Raw genomic sequence first — 6,000 nt, forward strand, 5'->3', positions numbered from 1 at the left:
GAAGTGACTTTGAGGGGTCTATATGATAGAAAATACACAAAAGTGACACCATTCTAAAAACTGCACCCCTCAAGGTACTCGAAACCACATTCAAGAAGGTTTTTATCCCTTCAGGGGCGTCACAGGAATTTTTGGAATGTTTAAAAAAAATTAACATTTAACTTTTTTTCACACAAAAATTATTTCAGATCCAATTTGTTTTATTTTACCAAGGGTAACAGGAGAAATTGGACCCAAAAAGTTGTACAATTTGTCCTGAGTACGCTGATACCCCATATATGCAGGTAAACCATTGTTTGGGCGCATGGCAGAGCTCGGAAAGGGAAGGAGCGCCGTTTGACTTTTTCAAAGCAAAATTGGCAGGAATTGAGATCAGATGCCATGTCGTGTTTGGAGAGTGAGCCCTTGATGTGCCTAGACAGTCAAAAACCCCCACAAGTGACACCATTTTGGAAAGTAGACCCCCTAAGGACCTTATCTAGATGTGTGGTAAGCACGTTGAACCCCCAAGTGCTTCACAGAAAAATAAAAAATCTAATTTCTTTCACAAAAATGATATTTTCACCCCCAATTTTTTATTTTCTCAATGGTAACAGGAGAAATTGGACCCCAAAAGTTGTTGTGCCATTTGTCCTGAGTAGGCTTATACCCCATAAACAACTGTTTAAGCGCATGGCAGAGCTCGGAAGAGATGGAGTGACGTTTGATTTTTCAAATCAAAATTGGCTGGAATTGAGATCAGACGCCATACCGCGTTTGTAGAGCCCCTGATGTGCCTAAACAGTGGAAACCCCCCAATTCTAACTCCAACCCTAGCCCCAACACACCCCAAACCCTAATCACAACCCTAACCACAAACCTAACCCTAACACAACCCTAACCCTAATCCCAACCCTAACTTTAGCCCCAACCCCAACCCAAACTTTAGCGCCAAGCCTAACCCTAACTTTAGCCCCAATCCTAACCCTAGCTTTTGCCCTAACCCTAATGGGAAAATGGAAATAAATACATTTTTTTTATTTTATTATTTTTCCCTAACTAAGGGGGTGATAAAGGGGGGTTTGGTTTACTATTTATAGCAGGTTTTTATGTTTGGCAGCTGTCTGTCACGCCGGTCTGTTTGTATTTGATTGCCGGCGTGACAATGCATGTTTTTTGCTTTAACCCCTTACTCCTTTCCCCCTATTTGAGCTGGGATACTGCTGGCTGTTACCTGTATGGAGCCTGCTCAGTTCCCTGCTCTGCTGCGTAGCTGCACATGTGGTGTTTCTTTGCTCTGCTGCTTGACCATTCACATGTGCGGTCCCTGGTCGCCGCTGTGGAAGCTGTCCGTGGGTTGTGAGGTCATTTGCAGCTGGTGCATGACTTTCCACGTGTGTCTAGGCTTGCAGACAATGCCAGGTGCTCTAAGCTGCAGTTCCTGCACTGATTGTGCTGCAATGGTTTCTGTGTGTGCTTAGGGTGTGCGCAGCCACACCTTCCCTGCTTTTATCAGGGTTAGTGTGTGTGCTTGAAATGCTGTCCCCAGCCAATTGCTGAGGGGCAGCCCCTTTATAAACTTACCCTGCCCTATGGACGGGGCCAGAGCTACTCACAACACTCCTGGACTTTGCCATGTGTGTCTCGTGTCTGTGTCTCTGGACCTCGTCTGTCTCAGTTATGGTACCAAAGTTCCTGCCTTGATTCCTGCTTTGTCCTGTTCCCTCGCCCTGCCCCGGAGGCGGTATATCCAGGCCTGAATCCTTGATCCTCTATCTGACCCTGTCTAAATTCGCCCTGCCCCAGAGGCGGTGCATCCAGGCTTGAATCCTTGATCCTGTACCTGTCCTGTACCTGACCATGTCTGAACAGTCTGCTGTGTTATGTTGCTGGAATCCCTCTGTGTTTGGAGCCCCACACCCAGTGACTCAGACTCTTGTAACCAGTGTTCCTGCTGAGCATCTAATATGCTGTGCTCTGACTACCATGCGGTGCTAGCTCCATGCAGGCCCAGCAATCCTGCGGTGTTAGTACCATCACGCTTGAGTTCCTTCCTAGGTCCGATGCCTGGAGCCTGACGACCGCAGTCTGGAACCTGATGACCGCTGCCTGGAGCTGGATGACTGCAGCGGTGCCTGTAGGTCGTGTTGGATGTCCGGAACCAAACGACTCCCGTCTGATGTCTGCCGGTGACTCTGATGTCTTGTGGGTGACCCTGATGTCCTGCCTGCATCTTGATGACCTAGTGTATCCTGATGTCCTGATGACCTCGTGTATCCTGATGACCTTGTGTACCCTGATGTCCTGATGACCTCGTGTGTCCTGATGTCCTGCCTGTGTCCCGATGTCCCGCTTATGGGTGCCTCGGTGATCCGATGGTGCCTTGGGGTCCACTGGGTCGTACCCTTCTGGGAGGTGTGGAATTGGGAGCCTGGTTTAGCCCTGTTTTGTCTATGTACTGTGACTTTACTTTAAGTAAACTTTTACTTTATTTATACCTGAAGTTGTGTAGTGTTATCTAGTCCTACGTGTCTTCTTTGTCCACATGCTCAGCTGCCACAAAATCCCAGTCGTTGCCCTACCTTAGTTCGGGTAGGCCCGGGTCCCCCTCTGTGGTATAGAGGGTCCATATTGCGTCCCCGGGGGACGCTCGCCCCTCGCCATCGGCGTGGAGGCACCTGCTGGGCCGCGGCCGCAGTCGTGACACTGTCACACACTAAAAGATGCTTTTTATTGCAAAAAGTAGTTTTTGCATCAACACATTTTCAGAGCTATAATTTATCCATATTTTGGCCCCCAGAGTCATGTGAAGTCTTGTTTTTTTGTGGGAAGAGTTGATGGTTTTATTGGTACCATTTTCGGGCACAAGACATTTTTTTATCTCTTTTTATTTCGATTTTTGGATGGCAGAACGAACAAAAACCAGCAATTCAAGAATTTCTTTGGGGGGGGAGGGCGTCTACACCGTTAGGCGTGTGGTAAAATTGATAAGGTAGTTTTATTCTTTGGGTCACTACAATGACAGCGATGCCTCATTTATATAATTTTTTTATACTGCTCATTACAGTATAAAAAAGGCCACACATAGTTCTCCATAAATACAGTCTAAAGGCCCCAAATAGTCACCACGATGGGCATTAGATACAAGTGGCTCTAGGGGATATCACCAGGGGCATACATAGGCCCCACATAGTGCTCCATACAGTATAAATGGGCCCGCATAGTGCTCCATACAGTACAATGGATCCACATAGTGCTCCATACAGTACAATGGATCCACATAGTGGTCCATACAGTATAAAGGCCACAGATAGTACTCCATACAGTATAATGGCCCCACATAGTTATCCATATGGTATAATTACCCCACATAGTGGTCCATACAGTATGATGGCCCTACATAGTGCTCCATACACCATACAGTAAAATAGCCCCACAAAGTGCACCGTACAGTGCAATGGCCCACATACTACACTGTATAGTATAATAGCTCCACATAGTGCAGCATACAGTACAATGGCCAAAGATAGTGCTCCATAAAGTATAATGGCCTCACACATAGTGCTCCATACAGTATAATGGGCCCTATATAATGCTCCATACAGTATAATGGCCCCACATGGTGCACCATACAGTATAGAGGGTCCAAAATTGTGCACAATACTGTATAATGTCCCCACATAGTGCTCTATACAATATGATGGCCCCACATAGTCACCACGATGGGCATTAGATACACATGGCTCTAGGGGATATCACCAAGGGCGTACATAGGTCCAACACAGTGCTCCATACAGTATAAAGGGCCCCGCATAGTGCTCCATACAGTAATACTCCCACGTAGTGATCCATACAGTATAATGGCCCCACATAGTGCTTCATGTGTTGTGGAGGCCCAACGCAGAGGAACTCTTCAGGGGCCTGCTGTGCCCCCGCTTTGCCTGGGCGTAGGAACGCCCAAAGTCTCCACCAGATCCTCGTCGGCTGGGCCCAGCGGCTGAAATGCCGAAGCAGCACCCACCACCACTCTGCCGGACGTCAGAGGAGGATAAGGGACACGTTGTCGTTAATACCCTATAGTTTCTCTGGACCCGTAGTCGGCCATACCGCGGCCCTATAGTTACCGGTCTCGACCGGGTAGTCGATATAGCTGGGGGTGAGCATGAGGGACCCCTGGGTCGTGACTGTACGCTCTATCCAGACCGCAGGGTCGCCGCCTGAGCAGGAAGGGCGAGTAATTTTGGAAATAATGCGAGCTCAACTCTCCGGACTAGAGCTGACCCAAATACACTAGGTAGAAGCTCTTCTGGGCCATTACCGAGAGGCGTTCGCCAGCCACGAAGACGACTTTGGGTGCACCACAGCTATCACCCACGGCATTCCCACTGAAGGAACGGCCCCCATCAGAGAACGATATCGGCAGATCCCCCCCTCAATTATACCAAGAAGTGAAGACACTGCTGAGCCAAATGCTGCAAAAGGGGGTTATCCGGGAAAGCCAAAGCCCCTGGGCAGCCCCCATCGTGTTAGTGCGGAAAAAAGACGGCACGCTTCGGTTCTGCGTGGACTACCGGAAACTGAACGCTTGTACCATCAAAGACTAATATCCGCTTCCCTGTATCGAGGAGTCCCCGTCAGCCCTGGGGAAGGTGAAATACTTCTCTACCCTGGACTTGGCCAGTGGATACTGGCAGGTGCCAATGTCAGAGGAAGATCGTGCAAAAACCGCCTTTATCTTGCCCATGGGACTGTTCAAATTCAATCGTATGCCTTTCGGCCTGGCCAATGCCCCAGGAACCTTCCAGCAACTTATGGAACGGTGTCTGGGTGACGTAAACTTCGAGGCCACCCTAATATACTTGGACAACATCATCATCTATGCCTGGGCCAGGTGCTCGGTCGGCTGCAAAAATACAGGCTGAAGGTGAAGCCCCAGAAATGCCATCTGTTTTGCACGCAAATCGAATATCTGGGGCGTGTTGTTTCCGCCGAGGGCGTGAGACCGTCTATGGTTGTAAGACCCGTCCGGGAGCCGTCTGCTGGTAAATCCGTGCATCTCACATTTATTAATTCACCTTTTAGTTTTGTGATGAGGGGAAATGAGGAAAATATATGCTGGGACTTGTGCCCCAAACGCTGGTGGCTCATCTAATCAGTGGCCACGGAGGTGACCTGCAGTCATTATAAAAGGAGGTGGATGGCCCTTTTAATACTCAGTGTAGTGGGGTCTGTCACTCTGCAAATGATTTATCCACCAAGATTCCAAAAACACTCACGGTCTAATGGCTTCCTATCAACCTCCTCTGTATATGTGCTCCAGATATTACATCTGAATGTGAGCGGATGTGAGTGATGGCAGCCTCTGCTGTACCACACCACGGAATATGTTGAAGCCATAATAATAATAGGAAATTAATTAATCCATTAAAAACAAGTAATCAGAAATCCTTCTGCATCGTATCAGGCAGAATAAGAAATCCCCAGTGACAGGACACATGGACGCCGTGCACACTAACGACACATGCAGATATTCTCACGTCATGTCGCCTTATGTGGAGATGAATGGGGCCATGATCAGCAGAGCTGTCCTACCTGCTGCAGTCAGGCCCTTTTGTGTCAGCCGGCCTCTCACCATACAGAAAAGAATGGAGCCCCGGGGTAAGACGGCAGTTGTAGTTGGAATTTAATCCATGTTGTCTCATTGAGCAGCAATTAAACTACAACTTCCATCATGCTGCAGGCTGGGAGGAGACATGGCAGGCGTTGGGGCTGGTTAACCCTCTGCAGTCCCCTGCAAGCACCAACCATTCCTAATGACTCAGATCCTAAGAAGAATCTGATTACGTCTTACAAGGATGAAACCCAACGTAAAGATCCGGTGCCTTATAAACCACAACTATTACATGACTGAAAAAATGTAAATTAAATGTGGATTTTTATTTTATTCAGAATAAACCATGCATGGATCAACATTGTATCTGTCAGCATACGGTGATTGCCCTTTGTTTCACCTGAGCCAAT

At 48.1% G+C, this 6,000-nt stretch overlaps 1 protein-coding gene across 3 annotated transcripts in view; it reads right to left on the minus strand.

Annotated features, from left to right (window-relative positions):
* LOC141069310 (uncharacterized) overlaps positions 1-5,727 on the minus strand; it is a 29,093-nt gene extending 23,366 nt beyond the window's left edge. The window contains exon 1 of one of the 3 annotated variants that reach the window (XM_073558760.1): positions 5,572-5,727. The gene's annotated coding sequence lies outside the window, so the exon portion shown is untranslated. The other 2 variants (XM_073558762.1, XM_073558761.1) reach the window with 2 other exon arrangements.
* Between the last annotated feature and the right edge of the window lie 273 nt (positions 5,728-6,000).

Source organism: Dendrobates tinctorius, unplaced genomic scaffold, assembly GCF_039654945.1.
Source record: "Dendrobates tinctorius isolate UK_male_01 unplaced genomic scaffold, ASM3965494v1 ptg000258l, whole genome shotgun sequence".
Lineage (NCBI taxonomy): Eukaryota > Metazoa > Chordata > Amphibia > Anura > Dendrobatidae > Dendrobates > Dendrobates tinctorius.